The sequence below is a fragment of the Mytilus galloprovincialis genome, chromosome 7 (assembly GCF_965363235.1).
Source record: "Mytilus galloprovincialis chromosome 7, xbMytGall1.hap1.1, whole genome shotgun sequence".
Classification (NCBI taxonomy): domain Eukaryota; kingdom Metazoa; phylum Mollusca; class Bivalvia; order Mytilida; family Mytilidae; genus Mytilus; species Mytilus galloprovincialis.
The window spans coordinates 8,223,485-8,245,886 of NC_134844.1; the positions used below are offsets into that span (position 1 = coordinate 8,223,485).

The 22,402-nt window shown below is 32.1% G+C and overlaps 2 long non-coding RNA genes across 4 annotated transcripts; one reads left to right on the forward strand and one right to left on the reverse strand.

Moving 5' to 3' along the window:
* Positions 1 to 878: 878 nt before the first annotated feature.
* Positions 879 to 17,768, reverse strand: LOC143082252 (uncharacterized). Of its 3 annotated transcripts, none has more exons than XR_012980328.1 (3): positions 17,055 to 17,768; positions 2,600 to 2,692; positions 879 to 1,570 (listed from the first exon to the last, which is right to left on the reverse strand). It is a non-coding gene; the product is annotated as an uncharacterized LOC143082252 (long non-coding RNA). The 3 variants fall into 3 exon arrangements; XR_012980327.1 differs by lacking the exon at positions 17,055 to 17,768 and adding an exon at positions 5,168 to 5,900; XR_012980326.1 differs by lacking the exon at positions 17,055 to 17,768 and having other exon boundaries at positions 2,600 to 3,745.
* Positions 16,308 to 20,625, forward strand: LOC143082251 (uncharacterized). Its single transcript, XR_012980325.1, has 3 exons — positions 16,308 to 16,555; positions 19,248 to 19,335; positions 20,031 to 20,625. It is a non-coding gene; the product is annotated as an uncharacterized LOC143082251 (long non-coding RNA).
* Positions 20,626 to 22,402: the final 1,777 nt, after the last annotated feature.

Here is a 22,402-nt window from a genome sequence, read left to right on the forward strand (position 1 = left end):
CGTCCGATATTGTTTCCGTCATCATGTCGACTTTTTAGTCATAGAAAAGACTTCCGACTTTAATCTTTTAATCATAATTTTCATAATTACTCGGAGACAAAACAATTATTCTCCAGTTTTTCTGCATGTCGTTAAAAAACATCCTTGGAGAATTAACTTATAAATAAACGTTATGATTTATAAATTACAAACTTAGAATGACATTGAAGATGTGAAAACAGTCTCCGGGACAAGTTTGCAATTCCGCTGAGTGCAAAAGTTGTCACCTTAATTTTTGGAGTTAAGTCAAAACAAAGTTGACATCTTGGTTGGTATTGGTTCCCTGATATTTGTCCTAAATTTTTTTGGATCTAGCACCACTGTTGAAAAAGTTATGCCCCTTTTTTCAACAATTTCCTCAGAGGAAAAGTACTTTTCCTCAAGGGAAATCAAATTTCCCTGAAGGAAAAAGATTTTTCCTCAAGGGAAATTGTTTTTTCCTCAAGGGAAAAAGATTTCCCTTAGGGAATTTGCTGCATAATTATTTCCTTTGAGGAAATTCTATTTCCTTAGAGGAAATTCTTTTTCCTTTGAGGAAATTTGCAGCTTCAAATTTTCCTTGGAGGAAATACTTTTTCCTGTGAGGAAATTTGTAGCTTCAAATTTTCCTTGGAGGAAATACTTTTTCCTGTGAGGAAATTTTTGACAAACACTTTTCCTTGGAGGAAAATTCAAGACAACAAATTTCCTCTAAGGAAATCATTGATCTTCAAATTTCCTCTAGGGAAATTTCTGAACATCAAATTTCCCTTAAGGAAATGTTTTTCCTCTATGGAAATTTCATAACAGTACAAACAGTATTAATATATTTTCTCCTAGACTGAATTATTGATACAAAAGATAATTAAAACTTTAATACTGTAATACAAATTTTCATGGTGAGTATTAAACATACAAAAACAAAAGGCTGACTGTTTAGCATGTTTAAGACAATACAATAATAAGCAAAATGCTATGAATATCATACCATTTGTGATGTTATTAATATTGTGCTCATATTTGCATATTAAATAAAATAAACACTTTTCATGTCAAATTAACTTGTCTTCTGTTTCAGCTGCTGTGTATTCGGCCCCCTACATAACAGTTCAGTGCATAAATAATTCAATCCACAAGACATCTTCCTTCAATTGGTTGAATAAATTTTGGCAACGTATGTTCTTCAAACATCTTCTTTGTATATTTGATATGATGGAGCCATGTACATGAATTGATAAAGCAGGTGTTTATTTCGACAACAAACATGACAAAGATACTATTTTTTTTTCTTAATTTCTCCATAATCCATCAGTTAATATGAATGTAGGTTGTTACATTTTACACTATTGTGTTCTTTGATAGTACTCCATTTTGTTTATAGCAATTTTGTAGGATTTTTTCTATTTCTTTTTCCAGAAAAACACACAGTTGAGTTCATTTCACATTAATAATCCAATTAGCACATTATGTAGAAAAGTATTAACAATTAAGTTTCCTCTTCAGTATAGACCTGCAGGACCTGTTGATGATCATAAAAACCAAGATATCTGACCTATAAATACACAAAATAAAAAAAAAATGTTATAAATGGAGAAAAAAACAGCAATATAAATAAGCTTATTTTATCATGTTTTAATGAACATTTTGAGAAACTTTCATTTGATATTCTTACTTGTCATGCTTATGAGTTCTCTTATTTCAGTGCTTTGTGTCCAAGATTTAATATTCGTTGTTTAGTGCCTTGCAGTGATATTTAAAGTTGAGCCACTTGCAATAGTTGTTATAGAATGTTCATATGTTGTGTTAATATTTGAACCACTGTCCTATATTATGGTCAGGTTGAGTGCTCACAGACATGAGGCCTAAATTAATATATTGTTTGTTTCCCTAATCCCTATTCTGACAAGCCAGGTGTGGGTAGGTAGGTAGGTAAATAATTTTATTTTTCCCAAAAGCCTGAATATTATCGGATGATCCGGCAAGCCCGAAAATCAGAAATGAATAAAATAATATTTGGCTTAGTTTTGACAATAAAATTTTATGAGTAGGGCCATTTTTGCAGGGTCGGTCAGGATTGGAGAAACAAACAATATTTTATATTAGGCATGATTTTTTTTTATTAATTGTTATTGACTTTGAACATGTTCAACTAAATTGGATTGTTTAAATCTTTATATGTTGAGATCTTTAATGGATGACCTATAAAGGAAGTGTTTTCTCATTATTGAAGGCAGGCCCATGATTGGCCTTTAATTTCTTGCATCCGCTTCATTGAACTCTGGTGGATAAGTCACTCATTTACCATACCACATTTTCTTATTTTTATATGAGTCATCATTCAAAGGCAATTTCTTTTATTACTGTAATTCAGAAATTATCGAAACTTTTTAGTAATGCGAATAATGTGACTGGGTGAGTATCGCAAAAATAAGAAATCATATTTTGATAACAGAAACATATATATATATATATATATATATCATGTAACTATATAGATCTTTATGCAGATTTTTTTTGTAATCACAATAAGTTGTCCCTTCCCTGAAAAATCTGAATTTACAGTATATAGAAGTGGTCTTACCATTTAGGCCTTGTTGTATTCTGTTTATCTTGTTTTGCGCTCATTTCTATTGTAACTGTTTATATTTTTCATCATTTTTCTATATTTCTTGTCCTATAAAACATAAAAAGGGTAAAAACTATTATAAAACATCAGTTTGTGTTTTTCTTTATATTCAGTTATATTTAAAAAGAATGGAATATTTGTGCTATTTCATTTCACAAACTTTTTGCCAGTCATGACTTTCAAAGACTTTCACCCTGGTCAATAGTTTAAAAAACAAACATTCCCATACTTTTTCTTTGTGTTCGTACTAATTTTTCATTTGACAACAAAGACATGATTCAACTATTCTTCTAAAATTTGTTTCGCTTGACTACGTTAAACTCTGAAATATTGTTAACAGTATAATCTGTATGTGTCTCACTTGTCAAAATTTCAAATTAATATATAAATCAGATAAAAATGCTATGCATGGCTCAGCTTGATACAAACGTACAGGTTGAACCCAGACCAGTTGGGGCAAGTATGGACACAACATTCAAGCTCAATACAACTCTGAATTTTAAATTTGGATTGTGATTCAATAGTTGATGCAGCATAGGTTTCTGACACAGAATGAATGCGGTCCAAGTACTTAAAAATTTTAAATTGACAATTAACCTCTAAAATGGTCCAATATTCAAAATCTCAATACATGGTTAGATGCAGCATATCAACATGATCAAAGAACCCCAATAATTCATTTTTTGGTGAAATCAAATAAAGTTAAATTTTGGACCTTTTAGAACTCAATGTGGACCAATTTGATAATGGGTCAAAATATCAAAAATCTTAATGAATGGTTAGATTCAGCATATCAAAGAGCCCCATATAATCAATTTTTGTTGAAATCAAACAAAGTAAAATTTTGGACCCCGATTTGGATCAACTTGAATTTGGGCCCATAATAAAAAAATCTAAGTAAATATTCAGATTCAGCATATTAATCTGAACACCAAGGATTTAAATATTGTTAAAATCAAAATAAGTTTAATTTTGGACCCTTTGGACCTTAAGGTAGACCAATTTAAACAGGACCAAAAAACTAGGAATCTAAATACACAGTTAGATTTGGCATATCAAAGAACTCCAATAATTCAATTTTCTATAAAATCAAACAAAGTTTAATATTAGCCCCTATTGGCCCCTAATTCATGTAATTCCTAAACTCTGAACAAAACTCTGGTCACAAACCTTGTGTTTGAATTTCATAGATTTCTATTACTTGTACTAAAGTTATTAAGCGAAAACTAAATGTCCTGGGACAACGACGACTACATGATAAAATTGAGAATGGAAAAAGGGAATGTGTCAAAGAGACAACAACCTGACCATAGATTTGAGGGTTGGAATCCTTTTCTTTTACCGAGCAATGCATTTGAATGGGAGATATAGTTGGAACCCCTCTTTGCTCTTGTTTGGGACCCCCCTTTTAAAATGGCTGGATCCGCCCCTGAGAAGCATTATAGAAAAATTTATAAGCTTTAACTCAAAATAAGGATAATTTTATTTTTAAAGGGCAGGCACAGATCCAGAGGGGGGTTCAAGGGATTGGAACCCCCCTTTTGTTGGATAATCAATGCATTTGAATAGGGACATGTAATTGGACCCCCCCCCCTTTTCCCCTTTTGTCCTGGGTTAGAATCCCACCCCCACCCCTTTTTAAAATGACTGGATCCGCCCCTTAAGGGTCTATAATTAAGTATGACAACATCAGACGACATACTACTTTATCAAAAAAAAAAATGCCACATTTCATCCAATTTAATTTCATCCCTTACTTGCTACATGTATTTCATCCATAATATTTAAAGAAATAAATTTGGGAGGAGTATGATTTTAATTCATTTGTAATTTGCAAGTTATTAACTATCCAAACTAGAGACCTAATAGAGCAGATATACTTGACTAATTTAAATCAAACTTGGGGTGACTGGGAACAAAGATTTAAGGGAATAGATGACAGTTTACCTACAATGACCTAGTTTCATAGCAATAGCATACATTAATAAAGACTACATGGTCATTCTTATGTTTAAACGTGGTTTAAACTTTGGGTGTTCATTTTTTAATGTTTAACATGTTTAAAGCTAACAATTTCAACTACATACATGTATCAAGATTTGATCCTACATTATTTAAATATTGAAAAAAATAGCTTTTTAAATTTGGATCTATATATAATTGTGAATGTCACATGGATGTATTTTAATGTAAAGCATCTGAAAAATCATTAGCCGTCTCATATTTATTTCAGTTCTTCAAAAGGCAAATTTATATGAGCTTATGCTGAAAATAGAGATTTCTTATTAAGGAGAAATCCCTGCCCCCCTTTTTGTGTGAAAAATTTTGTTGATTATATAGGGAATCACAGAAACATGACTGAGGCAAGCATCCCCCATCTGAACCCCCCCCCCCCCCCCCATGAATATGTTTTTTTAGCTTGTGTAGGTGTAAGTCAGTAAGGAGGCAACCATTTGATTTGTAGGCCGGTTGAAAAATGTGATTAATCTTGCTTTGTAAACTTGTGCTATAAATAAAAATTACCAATCCATTAAAAAAATCCGTGAGCCCAATCTCATCCAGTGAAATAGATTATAGTCTGTTTTCGAAGTTATATGGAAGTAAGTTAGTAGTCCAGATAATTATGACGCAGTGCAAGGCATTTTTTCTAAGGAGAAGTGTAGAATGGGGGAATGGAACCAATAAATTGATCGGATCCGAAATGTTCTTCCCAGTAAAGGAGCACCTATTATTTTGTAGGTAATTATTATTAGTGTCGGTGGTCTCACAAGTAAATCAGAGTGAATATTGCATGCACATTAAAATTAGCAGAGAAGAGACAATTATCAACTTGTGCATTATTCATTTTCTCGCAGTTATTTACGGTAAATCAGCTATATAGACATAGGAAGATGTGGTGTATGTATATATATATATCCGAAAACAGGTGTTCGGTTCTAGTACTATAGTGGCTATAGTATATGACTTTTAAATAACAATTATCAATTATATCTGTATTCTGTGGCGGGTCGAAGGGGATGGAATCCGGGGTTGGCCTCCCCTAGCATTTTGTGAGCAATCATTGCATAAATGATAATCTCGGGAATCCTCTCAAGTTCCTATATACAAGGTGATAGGACGTTCCGTTGGAATAGGTTACCTGTGCATCAGGAAAAGTTTTAAGGCATAGCGTGAAAAGGTAACCTATTCCAACGGAACCGAACGTCCTATCACCTTGTATATAGGAACCTTAAAAATATGTGAATAGGTCGGGAAAAACTCTCTTTTAACACTTAGGTATTGCACTGAACATTGCATTACACACCAATCAAAACGCAAACAATATGGGAAAAGATAATATTTTAACCTACACAATATATGAATAAGGTATACACTTTTGAAATCTAAATTATATGAAAAGGGTGGGGTAACCGTAGAAAACCAGCGGCAACGACACCCCTTATTTAATGGAGACATGTAGTTGGAACCCCTTTTATCATGGCTGGATCCGCCCATGATTTTACATGTAAATCAAGCCCCGGGTATTTGTTGGCATAACGGTAACCACGAAAGGGGGTTAATTAAAAGCACGAGGAATTATAAATATACAATTCAACAGGGGTAGAGTGCATCGAGGAATGGGAATTAAAATTGTCTCTTCACGATGATCGAAAAAAAGTATCTTGCACGTTATTTTCATCATCTTGTCTGAAACACTCTGAATAATGAGCTTCAAGGCGAAAACAAGGCATGTGAAATACTAATAACATACACTTCTTTTTTTATACGTTGTATGGACAAACCCATAAATCCCTCAACAAAAATTGCTTGATTCATGTCATATCAAATAAATTACAGCGCGGAAAGGTAACTTTAATTTAATATCAAAACTAAATTTTTGTTATATTTTTCAATAAATTTATAAATCTTAATTAGGCATGCGTTGCGTGAGTTCCATTTCATGAGACCTACACAGATTTCTATAAAACAAATCAAAAATTATAAATACAGTTTTTCAATTCTTTCCGGCATAGATAAAAAAAAAATATGTATATAATCTATATACGATTTGGTTGAATTATTTCACTTCATTTTAATGATAAATCCTTTAGTTCTTAAATTTTTAATTAAAATGAATTTATCATTTTGATATCTAACGATAAACTTTTTAAATTGAAGTGACATGGTCAGTAACCTAATTAGTTGCATGGCTGATTACCATCTTACAGGTGACCCAGTAATTTTCCATATGACAGTAGCGTGTACCCTCGGGGTTATATCGGGGTGTGTATAACTTATTTTCTGGGGAACATCCTGTCCACGTGTAGTACTTAGCATATATTGCAACAGATGACATTAAACAAATTTTCTTTGTAGCATCGGAGGCAATTTCATGTTCGACCACACAAAATATTTCACAAAAAAGATATGATAAAATCAAAAGAAAAAGATAAAGAAATATTAACAAATAAAGGTGGAATTGAGTAAACGGGGATTCGTGTTTTTATGAGCTTATTTTCAGTGGACAACAACAAATGGAAGTTTTTAACGACCTTGTGTGACCTATAGTTGTTAATGTTTGTGTCATTTTGGTCTTTTGTGGATAGTTGTCTCATTGGCAATCATACCACATCTTTTTGACTGGCTATATACATGATATAATATATATAGCACTTACACGGTCGGTTCAGTGGACATATTTCATATTAGATAACTTATACAGTAATTCTTTTTATATATATGAAAATTATTGTCCGATCTGATACACGTACCTATAATGTACAGAATTTTGAACAGCTTCAAATATATGGGGTCCGTAGAAACACCGCAAAGGACCTCCTTAGTGCACTAAGAACAAAAATGTGCACTAAGGACCTACTCCTTTCATAATTTTAAATTATATTTTTTCTAATGTTTTCTCGACACGTGCCTCAAAAAGTTGATTGTCACCTTTAGTATAATCGATAGCAATTCATGTTCGCTCAACCTCACGGCCGACACTCGGCTAACCGAGAGATTGGTCGGTTAATCTATATTGAGTATGTGGCTATATCGGCGGTGGGTCTGTTAATCGGGTTGGCTAAAGTCTGTTAATCAGGTGTTATCGAGGAAATCATTGGAAATTCTGCATGTTTCATTGTATAACTTTTTAAATATATGTCTATCATAAAAATTATTCATGTCTAACAAAATAATTCAATGTACTGAATCCAGTGGTGTAATTATTATTTTTCTAGCTTCGATGTACGATCTATAAAATGAAAAGGCGTGTTACTCATCAATAAATTTATACACATTTTACACACACAAAATGTACACAAAAAGACACGTTGGTTGAATTTACTTGCATGCGATATTTTGAACATCGAACAAAGACAGGCATTATGTTTGTCAACCAAATTGATATCATTGTGTGAAAAATCTACACAAAAATCTGTATTTTGGTGACATAAATCAATCTTTATTTAAAACCTGGTCTGTTAATGGGTCGGATGTATAAAACCCGGTCTGTTAATTGGTCTGTTAAGAGTTATGAATGGCAAAAAAAATTATAATTTTATTGCTGTATGGGGTGTTATCGGATCAAATGGGTAGGCTCAAGACGAGTGGCTAAAATATACGGAAACAACACATGAGCAATGAAACATAATATATACGGAAACACTGACATGAACAATGAATTTAGGCCATGAATATTGAAAACTGATATAAAAAAGTGTAATATTAAAGTATTATTATACATCATGTTAAAATGCCATATTTTGATTGCCTAATACGAAGGTGTTAATTTACTCTATCACATGGCTGAGCGGGTGACAATTTTTGGAATGTCACCCTCTCGGCTAGACCAATCAAAAATCGGCAGTTTAAACGACAATGAATTGAATCTACATCAAGTTATTTTATAGACAATGCTTAAAGTTCTAATTTACTATACAACGAAGCGTGGAACGACTCAAACTTATTTCTTTTACAATTGTTGGAAAAACGTATTTCACTTGTTAATATTTTTACTTTAAAACCTATAAATCATTGTGTGTTATGCTTATTGTTGATATTAAACGCATTCGTTCACCATCGATGGGTTTCAACGGGTGATGTACATTTCATCATGCTCATTTAAGAATTGAATGCTTCTTTTTGTAACTTCATTGGGGGGTAAAAGCGTTGACCGAAGAACATTTTGTATGAAGCGCGGAAGCGCTTCATTCAAAAATGTGCGCACGATCAACGCTTTTACAACCCTATGAAGTTACAAAAAGAAGCATTCAATACTTATAATTACATTTTTTAGCTATGATCATGAAAACACGTATTTTATATTTTTTTTATTTAATTCACCTGTGCACTTTTTTGTGGGACCACGTGTTATCATGAATGAAAAGTTTTATTGAGTAATGCAATTGCTTAAGGAATAACACGTGTTGTGCTGTTAGCCAATCAGAATAAAGTATCATAATGAAACATACATCTAAATGTAATTATTGTGATGTATATTTCTCAGCCATATGAGGCCTTTTGAAAGGGGTATTTACCCAAAATCTAAATAAAATAAATAACAATAACAAAATAACAACAATTGAAAATATTTTTTTCCTTGATAGCAGAGCTTTTTTCCCGTTTCCGGCCTAATCCTTGTATCGTTTATATGTCAAGTCAATGCACTACTATTGTCTATTTACTTCACTTCTGATGATTTTCAAATACCCGTTACGCTGTCAAGTACGTGACTACATAGAACATACTTTATAATAAAACTCATCTGTTAAAGAAAATGGTGATAGGACATTCATTATAATATATCAAATATCACATAGCTGAGAGGGTGATAGAGCAGATCGGTATCCCTCGAAAAAACATTGTCAACCTTGGCTTCGCCGCGGTTGACAATGTTTTCTCGGGACCCAATCTGCTCTATCACCCTCTCAGCTATGTGTTATTTATATCTTATCACATATTTGTTACGGATACGGATAATTTTTTAAGATTTACCTGTTATGTTTCATGAAATTGTTATAATTGAACTTTTTTTCCCTCTTTTCTGCAACACTTAAATATGTGATAAATAGCTTAAAGATTATAATATGTTTTTCCATATTTGCCCTGGTATCATCCCTCGACCCATATCGGCCCTCGGCTAAAGCCTCGAGGCCGATATGGGAGTCTCGGGATGATACCAGGGCTAATATAGAAAAGGGCATGTTATAATCTATACATATTGATTTCATCCAAGAATGGTCGCATATATCTGTTTAGGTTGTCATGAATGACACTAATTTGTATCTATATTGGTATTAACCAGTATATAAATCAGAGATAAACGTTGTAATGTAACTAAACATCAGTAAGTAAAATATATTGGGACGCTAGAATATATAAAGAATAAAGAAATAATAATGAGTAAGATAAAATAAAATGTAGAGAAAAGTAACAGACAATTTAAAGAATATAGAAATAAACAGCACCCCCAATCCGGACCCTCATTGTATACACGAGAATCTGGATGGAAACACAGAATATATAGAATAATAGATAAGGACAGTAGGAAGTGATGCATTAATAAAAAAAGATAGAAAAAATAATAACTGTTTGAGAATAAAGACATGAAACACCCCTGGGCGTTGAAACAGTAACGGATTGCTATGTACTCATATTGGTAATAAATGCTAAAAGTTTACATGCGGACACTGCAGTTCTCCTCTGCACTTATGTAGAAAGGAACTCAACGGAATAAAATGAATTAAAAATTAAGATAACCAAATGTAGCTGCATTCGCTCCTTTCCATTTACTTTTTAGACTGATTTGTAAACAACAGATGATTCAGTAATAGAAGAAAAGAACCAATCGGATGATGTTGACGATTTAGAGTTTAACGTACAGTGACAAATATCATGTGCATATGAGAACGACAACACGTTATATGTACCCTGTGTTGTATCAGAAAGACACTTTCGGACGAATTTGAGAACGTGCTACTTTGAACAGACACAAAAATTAAGGCTGAAGAAAACGTTAATAATAGATTCATGCATATTCCAGCAGGCAATCCATATCCATATATTGAAGTGACACACCCCTTAATAAAATGCAAAGGAAGTCAAAATAAAAATGTTCTTACTAGAAGGATACTGTTGCAGCGTATTGTCATTTTTTTTTACTCAAGAGCATCTCATTCTTAACTTTTTCAAAGGGAAAATATAAAGGTAGCACAACTATTGTCGTGGCTAAATAACTCTTAACTGACACAATTTCAATTGTCCAACCCATTAACAGACTTTATTCCCATAATGTTCACTAAAACGTGGTATTACTCACGTTATATTACAATTATGAAATATTTACTAATTTCAATTTATATTTTAGAACCAAAGTACGATTTTGTGTCCTTGAAATGATATCTAAAATAGTTTTTTTCGCCTTTCATTACAAAAATTGCTATGCGTATAAGCATAAATACTACATACTTGCGCGACGCCTTTTAGTTTTACTGAAAACTGCGCAGACTATGAAATGTTTTTACAGTTGGAAAATGTTCTATGATATATATCATTTTGTCAGACACTTTTCTCTTTTTGATTTGATTCTTATAATGTACCTAAAATCTGTATATTAAATAGATTTTAATATTAAAATTGTGCGTTTTACTCTTAACAGACGTATAACCAACCCGATTAACAGACCAACCGCCGATATAGCCGCATACTCAATATAGATTAACCGACCTATCTCTCGGTTAGCCGAGTGTCGGCCGTGAACCTTGGCCCGTGAATAATCTACTAGTATACTGATTAAACATGTATATGGTATTTCAAATTGTTCTCTATTTTTTTTTCATTTGTTTGTTTTTGCCGTATTTATTCTGTCTGCTATATTTTTTACTTCTAAATTAATAGCGTATTTTCAACTCTTTTCAGTTTGGGATTTTTCATCCTTTTAATTTTAAAGAGACAAATAATTGTGAACACTTCACGGAAAAGTGAGGATTGATATTTGGTTGCTTAACGTCCAGTTGCCAATACTTCATTCATTTTTCTAATGTTAAGAACTATGCCATTTATCAATATTTCGATTTGAGCGTTACTGATGAGTCTTGTGTAGACGAAACGCGCGTCTGGCGTACTAAATTATAATCCTGGTACTTTTGATAACTATCACAGCAATGTTTTTAAACATGTTTAGGAAAGGAACATATTTCTGATTCGATGTTTATATACAAATGCATTACAAGTATAAATATGTATAGGTTGATGTTTAGTCCCTTCGATGTTTTAGACTGTAAATAAATTATGACCAATTTATTTCTGACATCTTCTTCATTTTTAACTTTTGTGGATAGGTGTTTCATTGACAGCCGTACCACATCTCCTTTCGCTTATTTTTGTTGTATATATTTTTTAATTCACTTTCCTTGTCTTTTAAAATATAAAGTAAGTAAGTAAGTAAGTAAATTGTTTATTATAGTGACATGTGTAAATCAGCATAAATTTGTACAAAATATAATTACATATATAATACACCCGGCCCAATGGACCAATAAGTCACCTTTTACTGTTAGTTCAATATAAATGTTCTAATATCACGTGTCAATTGCCAATATAAATTTAAATACAGATAATTATAGATTAAGAATTAACGATTGTAAAAGTTCATATATTATTCAACTAATGTTTGTGAAAAAGTTTAAGAATGTTAACTAGAGTAAACTTATTGTTTTCTACGGAAAAGTGACGCTGCTAAGTATTTAGCTATTTTCCTTGGATGGTTCACCATTAGAAATGTTAATTTTCCCTGCTCATCTAGTTGCGTAAAGTCAGGCACCATTAATATCTCGCTAAAACAGTTTGTCTGATATCATTATGAAATGTGCAGTTTATAAGAAAATGTAGCTCACTTTCAACATTTTGAGAATTACAAAATCGGCATAGTCTGTTTTCTACTGGTTCCCCAATATATCTACCAGTCTCAATTCTGATCGGTAATAATCCGCATCTAAACTGGGCTAGCACAGATCGCTCGTGTTTCGTAAGATTTAGTTTTACATAGTGCTCTAGTTCGAAGTTTGTTTTAAAGTTTAAGTAAGATCGTAGCTTTGGTTTATTTATCAAGGACTCTCTCCATATATCACTGTAATAAGTTCGTACAATTTGTTCAAAAGATTTTAAATCCACCATTGTTCTACTTTCGTAATAATGTAACATATTAAGTTTAGTGAAAATATCTTTAGTGTCACTACACCAATTGTTTGTGCAACGATCATAATCCATATTGAACACCACTTTCGTTAATCGGTCGTCTTCAAACGATAAAAGCCTATTCCAGTATCGAATAATGTTCACCCAATGCCGAAACTGACTTGGTATCCATCCAGTATCCCCATACAGTGCTAGAATTGGTGCAAATCTGTGAACGCCTAAGTAATATCGAATTGCTCTGTTCTTTACGTTGTCTATTGATTGGAACTTCCTATATATTTATTCCATTATTTTTATTTGATGCCGAAAATAAGAATACGAAGTTATTTGTTAAATGCTATAAATAAGCGAAGTAAAACAACCGTTAATAATTATGTATATGAGCATTATATCTATTTATAAAATATTTTAAATACAAGCAGACATACCATTTGTGACACCAATTTCATTTATTTCCAAATCTTAAAATCATACATTTCCGTTCTTTAGCGTTTCTTAATAATGGCAGAACGGGCTTAAGAGTCATATGATTAAGTTAACTAAATAATTTAGTTTTCCCACATCATTAGCGAATTTAGGGGGTTAAAGCGAGCCCCCCCCCCCGCACCCCCTCCCCCCACCCCCGGTTGAAAATCTTAAAATATTTTTTGTATTAACCATTTCTTGTTTTAATGTTATCTTTACTATAATTTGAATATCTAGCACTGAATAGGGTGACACGTTGTCGCTACACTTCTTTAAATATACACAAGTCATAATAACATTGGCCAGAGGGTAACTTGATAATTAGAGGACCAAAGGATTTAATTAAGACAATCCAAGGCTGCTATCTCTATATTTTATTATATATATCTTTATTAGCCTCCCTTAGAGTGATACAACAATTGCAAAACGGGTAGATACGATCTGTAATCAAATAATTAACCTTATAAAATTAATACTTAAAATTTTATTTAGAGTAACCATATGCCGGATGAACAAAAAGTGTGCCATTTATTGAAAAACATATGGTTTGGTATAACATGAAAACTTCTCTAGTGTTTTAAACATTTCTCACATAACCCCTCCCCCAAACCCCCACTTCAAGCTCTGGATCCGCGCCTGCCCATAGTGCTTATTACATTATAAAATAAAATGGTATTCATCTTCAATTGTTGAAATAAAGATGAATTGTTAAAAAAAAAGCATTGACACCAGTTTAAAGTTATCGTTCATAGAAGACAGTTATGATTTATTCTATAATTCTCTTTTTAAAACGTAATATAATTTTACCTCTTGGAGTTTTTCTATATGTTACTTCTGTAATCGGATTTTGAAGAACCCCATGGACACCACATACTCTCAAATGTCTTTCAAGGAATAATGATAGTATGTAAACTCTTGTGTTGTTAGTAAGGAAATGAAATATCAAAAGCATTTGTTTCTCAATTTTTATCTCAAAATAGGGTTCTTTAAATAAAAAAAAAGCTTGCATAGCAATTTCCTTAAAAACTAAATATATATAACAAAGGCAAAGTTTTAAAACACAAAATTTATTTTTTATTTTTCTTTCATAAACTTCAATTTATACCACGCTAAACCGTTAGGTTAACAACCATTGATTAATCAATAAGTAACGATCAAAAGACAATTGTTTATTGGATTAGGTTGATTGAACATGATGATTCGGGAATCTGCAATAAACCGTTGGTCACGTGGCGAGTGGCAGGCGTTGATTAAAAAGTCATTTAACTTCAAAATTACAAAATCTATTGATACCTAACTTTATAGATTTGAGGTATTTAATCATATCCTCTTATATTCATGTTCGCTGTGATCTTAAAACATCGTTTTAGTGTCCTTAATGCAAAAACTTTCTTCTTAGTGCACTAAGAAGTCTTTTGCGGTATTTCTACACACCGAAATATATGGCCTTATTATTGGTAATACTAGAACACACCCGTGATATCACGGGTCCGTGACTGAATTACAGTATATAACTATGCGCAAGCCTTATTTTAGTATTAGTATTGTCATCTGATAAAGTCATGTCGATTATAAGATATACAGTTTTTCTCTGCTTTCAAGTCTTTCTGTTTGAACCCGTTGAACTGGAACTTATCAGTTATTGGTAATATTAATTATTTGGAAAACAAAAGGTCCTGGAATGGAGTATTTTTTAATCAACAGCATTGTCCTATATAAGTTATAAATAAAGTTGAATTCTTTGCTTTGCTGTTTTACGTCATGCCCACTAACAAATTGAAAACTGTACCTATACGCCTTATTTTTAGTCCAGATTTTTAGTATTCGTATTGTTATCATAGAAAGTCTTACTGATTAAAATACTACAATAGGTAACAATTCAATTTGACAATTTAGTAGTGTCAACCCTGTGGTTATGACCCGTGTATATAGCATATAAGTCCTGAATACAACGTTTGGTGGTGCGCCTGTCAGATGCGGAACGTACAGATAAGGTAATAGGTAACAGGTGAACATACTATTGGTATCGGTAGCGGACTCGACCCGGAACTTCTTAATTATTGGCAATATTAATTACGTGGAAAACAAAAGGGCCTGGAGTAGTGTGATTTTTAATCTACACCTTTGTACTATATTAGTTATATATAAAGTTGAATTCTGTGATTCGTCGTTTTTACGTGATGACGGCTGACAAATTGGACCTCGTAATTTTAGTATTATAGATACCATATTAGTGTCACTAATGGCTTAACGTGTTACCAAATTAAAAAGAAGAAATAGGCTCAAAACCGCATTTTTAACTTTAGATTTTTTTTCAATCCCAAAATAGAGAAGAGGTCCGGTATACAGACTTATTAAAAAGTCCAGATGAGAAGTTTAACTTGCTTTTCTATTCCCGGCACTTTTAACTTAACGCATGCAAAAAAAAAAATTCAGTACCTGGTTACAGTTGCGCATTGACAAATTATAATCTTTCGATTAAATGATCTTAAATCTATATGGTCTTTATTTTAAAAGTTATAAAATCTAAATGTAAAGTGATCTAAAATGTTCAATATAAATGAGTATTTTCCCTGTGAAATGAATCTAAGGTCGTCTAAAAGTGTATACATGTGTATTTGACCCGACTACTGACTACATAGTAAACTATTCATTATGTACCTATAAGGGGGGTCTGAGCGGGGCTCGGGATTGTCGAGGCGTATTTTTTGTAAACTTGACACATGAAAGTCAAATTATGAGGGAGAGTAGAAGAGGTACTGATCCCGAAATCCCGAGCTTAAAAACACGAAATCCCGAAATCCCGGGCTTAAAAAACACGAAATCCAGAGGTCCCGAAATTCGAAAAAAGAATTATCATATCCCGAAAGGGTCAATCCCGAAATCCAGAGCTTAAAAACACCCGATCCCGCAGTCCCGATAAAGGTCTTGTTCGGACTATCCTCCCTCAAATTATTGTGCCGTGAAAACGCGAAATGAAGTTTAGCGGGACATGGGAAATTACAAAAATAGCAGACTTGTTCACTTACATAGTGTACGCGGGATGGCATCATGCGAGAATCTAAAAAAATAAGTAGTAACTAAGCGGGATCCGTGAACAGAACCCCCAATGAGACCCCCATTAGTTGTGGCTTATTTTGGTCTTTTTAGTTAGTTTCTTTCCCCTACATTACTTGACCGTTTTTGTAAAACAACAACACTCGAGGTCTGACAGTATTTTACCAAGAAATGCACAAAATATTCAAAAAGAAGGCCTAGAAAATTTAAATATTGGTATGCACACATACTCCCCTATCAGCATAGACAATTATATTTTTGTAAAGGCGCCAAACTCGTTTCTAATATTTATAATAGAACCGAAAAGAAAATGGAAATGGAAATGGGGAATGTATCAAAGAGATAACAACATGACCAAAGAGCAGATAACAGCCATAGGTCACCGATGGGTCTTCATTGCAACGAGAAAATCCCGCAACCTGAGACTGGGGTGGATCTAGTCATATAAAGGAGGGGTTCCTAACCCAGGACAATTTTTTTTTTGGGGGGGGGGGGGGGGGGGGTGTCCAACTACATTTCCCCATTCAAATGCATTGATCGTCCAATAAAGAAAGGGGGTTCCAACATGTCCAACCTTCAGCCCCCCCCCCTGGATCCGTGCCTGTGAGGCATGCTTTAGCTTGCCATTAAACAAAAATGTATACTAGTTGAGTGATAATGGACGTCATACTAAACTCTTCAATATAAAAAAAAGAAACTAAAATAAAAATCATACAAAGGTCACAAAGGCCATAACTTCTGGCTCCTGAATTAGGAAAAGTGCAAAATGCAGTGAGGATAAAAGCCTTTACTGTAAATTCCTGAAATTACAATTATATAAATCATCTCACATCTTTGTGCATTTCTTGAAATTGGTCATATTAATAAATGCATGCAATATTTTCAGAAAATTTCAATATATAGGCTTTTAAAAGTCAATCTTGTGCATGATTATCAATGATTATACTCGCACAATTAACACATGTGGTTCTCAAAACTCAGAGGTGTCTATGCTATTTATGACAACATTTTAATCAAGTATAAATTTACAAAATATGTTTAGAACTATATGATTTTTAGGTTTTTAAGCATAGATATAGTAGGTCAGGATCTGCGAACTCTCACTGACTGACTGAGCACATGAATTCAACACTAGTTTTTTGGTGATGTTGGTGTTGCTTAGTGTTTTGTTTTGTTTTTCTTTTCTGCATCTTATGTTTTGCCTTGGCATTGTCAGTTTCTCTTTCATTGCCTTTGGTTTTTTTTGTTATGTTAAATAACAAGTCACAAGAGAGAAAAAACAAAAAAAATATGTGAAAAAATGGCTTAGTTCAGTATATATTAAGGACAGAGATAACAAATAGCTAAATAAGAAAAAAGAAAAAAGAAAATTCCTTTTCTATGTACAGTCAATTGTCTGATAATCTAGAAGATAGCCTGATTTGGTCTAATTCTCCTGAATTCCAGCAGGTACTTTATTCCAACTTTTTTAATTCAAACAAACCATATCTTAGATAGTCTTGGAATTAGAATACATTAATCATAAAATTTTCATAATACTTTGGTGAATTATCTATTGATATAATCATGATAATTAAGCTCCTTTTTAATTTTTAGGGATTTTAAATTTTTAATTTAAAGTTAGGGATTTTATTCATAAAAGCGGGGATTTTTCCAGTACGTATACTATTAATAATGCTTTGAGCAATTTTCATGAAACTTGGTGAATTATTTTTGTATAACATAAACATGATAATTTTCCTTTTAATTTAAAAAAAAAATCTGATTTATGTCATTGTACTATCATGACTTGGGATTAGGATAGTCTCAAGAATGCTTTCACAAATTTTTATGAAACTTTGGTGAATTGTTTTTATATCTTGACAAACTCCCTTTTTATTGTTATGACCCAAAGTGGAGGGGGCATAATGTTTAACACTTGTCAGTTCGTTTGTCCGTCTATCCCAAAGTTGTTTTTTGTTCTCTTACAGTACTTTAGTTTGCCTCAACCAAATTCAATTAAACTTTTACAAAAGCTTGTTATCACAATTCTCATATCAAGTTTGAATTTTGGTGATGTCAGTGTTACTGTACTAGAGTATCAGAGTTATGCCCCTTTAGAAATGGGGAAAATATGCTGAATTTTTGGTTTCCTGTTCTCTAAAATTTAGTTTGTCTCAACCAAATGTTATGAAATCAATACACAATGCTTATCATCACAAAATACAGATTAAGTTTGAATTTTGGTAGTGTCTCTTTTACTAAATTCTATAGTTATGTTCTTTAAAAATGGAAAAAAATGTTTCGGCCTTCTAACTTAAGTTTCCCTCAACCAAATTTTATTAAACTTTAAAAAAATACTTTTTATCACAATTTTAATCAGATCAATTTCAAATTTTGGTAGTAAAACTTTTACCGTTCTTCAGTTATGTTCCTTTAAAACTTTGAATAATATGCAAGCTGGAGTATCATTCCCTATTTATCATGTATATTTTTTTATAAGATGCAGAGTTAAGGAACTTTAGTTGTTGCAAAGTTATTTTAAAATTGTCCATTTTCAAAAACTTTGAAAGGTTTTAGAAATTTATGGATTTGTTAAAAAAATCACAGCCTTAAACTTATAGTCACTTGAGATATATATCTATAAATGGAGCCAAATTATATACATGTTTTATGTCAATAAATACCACTGTTTGTGCATGTTTTGTTTTTTTTGGAGGGCAGGGGTCTTATTTGCACAGTGCTCATAGTTTTTTAGTCGATCATTAAAATTCATTTAAAGCTTAAAGACCAGCTATAAGGGCAAGTAGCTTATCAAGCACTCATGGTTTAGATTTTTATTAAACACACATTAATATACATAATGTACATTAAACAGAAAAAAATATTGATGCAAGATGTCATTCAACTTTTACTCTTTTATGTATAGGACAAGAACTATAGAAGATACAGAGAAATTATATACAGCAGAAATGATAGGCAATGTAAAATTTGCAGAAGCCAACTAAACCTAAATGGTAAGGCACCTTTTAATTTTAAAAAAGTTATTGAGCTTGAAAGATGATTACTAGTATCATGATTACTATAAAAATTAAAAGATGTGGTATATTAAATATGAAAACTATCATGGTTTTGAGAAAGCAATTGTAGGCCTGTTACGACCTTCAATAATGAGAAAATCCATACCCTATACTATAGTCAAAGTAGGCAGCTATAAAAGACCTAAAGATGAAACATTGAAACAATCCAAACTGTAAAACTAATCATGGTAATTGCCTAGTTTATAACAAAATAAATTACAAAAAATAAATATGACCGGTATGAAACAACAACAACAACAACCACTAAATTTTAGTGTCAGACTAAACTGACAAAAGCTACAGGCTCTGAACTTTGGACAGGCACAATAGGAATATGGCAAGGTTATATAAAAATAAGATGTGGTATGATTGCCAATAAGACAACTCTCCACCAGACAACCAATGATGTAAATTTCCTGCAAACAGGGACTTGACTTCTGTAAATCAACTAATTTTTCGTGAATACTTTATTTGGCATTTTATACTTTCTAGTCTACATCGCAGTTATTTATTTTTCTCGAGTTCAAGTTTACTTAATGTATTTTAATAAGGAAAGATACACATGAAAATCATTTATTGCTGTTTCTCTCTCCATTTATAACATTTTATTTGTTTATTTTGTGTATTTATAGGTGATCAGACATCTTGGTTTTCATGATCAATAGGTCATTACTGAAGAGGAAACTTATAGTTGAAATTTATTTACATAGTGCATAATTGGATTAATTTGAAATGGAATGTGTGCTTTCCTGCAAAAAAGAAATAGGAAATTTCAACATTATCACATGATAATGACCATAAACAAAATGGAGTTCTATCATAGATACACAAAAACACTATTGCATAAAAGCAACAACATATCTTAATCAAAAGAAAGGAGAATGCTGAACAAATACTATTTTGTTGTTGAAAAAAGGAACACCAGTTTTATCCACTCATTTACATCGCTCCCTCATATCAAATATACAGAAGAAGATCATTGAAGAACAATTTGCAAAAATGATTTCTCTTAGAATTGAAGGGAATTGTTTAGTGAATGGAATAATGTATTCACTGAATTCTTACGTAGTGGATTGAATAACTGTGCACAAGCTGAAACAGAAGAAATTCTAATTTAAAATAACACGAAAAGTGTTTATTTTATTATTTAATCTGCAAATATATAAACAAATTCTTTAGAACACCACAAATGGTATGACATTCAAATTGGTTGCTTATTAATGTATCGCATTGAACCAATTACAAAGAAAATAGAAGCAATTGCTCCAAAAAAAATTATAAATCAAAGTTAAATTTATAAAAAAAGTATTATTTTCAATGTCATTAAAATGTTGAGTCAAACATTTATTAAAGTTTTAAATATCATTTGCATCAATTATACAGTCTTGTTATTATTATATTCATACTGTTTGTATACATGGTGTAGTGAAGAAATGTTCAACAAGTAAAAATAAGGGAAAACATTTCCTTAAGGGAAATTTGATCTTCAGAAATTTCCTTAGAGGAAATTTGAAGAACAATGATTTCCCTAGAGGAAATTTGTTGTCTTGAATTTTCCTCCAAGGAAAAGTGTTTGTCAAAAATTTCCTCACAGGAAAAAGTATTTCCTCCAAGGAAAATTTGAAGCTACAAATTTCCTCACAGGAAAAAGTATTTCCTCCAAGGAAAATTTGAAGCTGCAAATTTCCTCAAAGGAAAAAGAATTTCCTCTAAGGAAAAAGAATTTCCTCTAAGGAAATAGAATTTCCTCAAAGGAAATAATTATGCAGCAAATTCCCTAAGGGAAATCGTTTTCCCTTGAGGAAAAAACAATTTCCCTCGAGGAAAAATCTTTTTCCTTCAGGGAAATTTGATTTCCCTTGAGGAAAAGTACTTTTCCTCTGAGGAAATTGTTGAAAAAAGGGGCATAACTTTTTCAACAGTGGTGCTAGATCCAAAAAATTTTAGGACAAATATCAGGGAACCAATACCAACCAAGTTATCAACTTTGTTTTGACTTAACTCCAAAAATTAAGGTGACAACTTTTGCACTCAGCGGAATTGCAAACTTGTCCCGGAGACTGTTTGAAGCTCATGATTATAAAAATGCAGTGCTCTATCAGATAATTTTAGAAAATAGTTAATTCCAATTACACTCTCAACAGATATAACCCATTGGTTTTAAATCTATGAAGAGCTATTAAGAATCATTGGAAGATTTTGCAAAGAGATGAATATTGTAAAACAGTATTCAAAAAGATGGCCTTTGTTAGTCTTGTATTATTTTAATTTTAGTTTCTTGAGTACAATTTGGAAATTAGTGTGGCGTTCATTATCACTGAACTAGTATATATTTGTTTAGGGGCCAGCTGAAGGACGCCTCCGGGTGCGGGAATTTCTCGTTACATTAAAGACCTGTTGGTGACCTTCTGCTGTTGTTTTTTCTATGGTCGGGTTGTTGTCTCTTTGACACATTCCCCATTTCCATTCTCAATTTTACTGTCATAGCATATAAACGCAGTAAAAATTAAAGAGAACACCTAGCAAAGACAAGACTTTTATTTAAGATTCATATTTGAGAAGGGACCATTTCATATATAAAAAAGAAGATGTGGTATGATTGCCAATGAGACAACTTTCAACGAGAAACAAAATAACACAGGAATTAACAACTATAGGTCACTGTGTTGGTGATGGTGATCAGTGCATTTGTGGAAAGTTTTACCCAAATGTTTATAAGTTTTGTATAGTAAGGACAATGATAGATATGACACAGGATAGACATATATTAATACTTCCAATCTTGTTTCAAGGTATTATTAACAAAATGATTCCTTAAAATTTTAAGAACAGTGTAACTAAGATCTATACCAATAATATCATGGAGACAATTAAACAACAAAATTGATGGACAAATTCGTATTCTTTATGTGCCTGTAACAAGTCAGGAGCCTGTAGTTCAGTGGTTGTCGCTGGTTCACGCCTGTCAAATTTATTTTTCGTAAATTGTTATAAATTGGGTAAT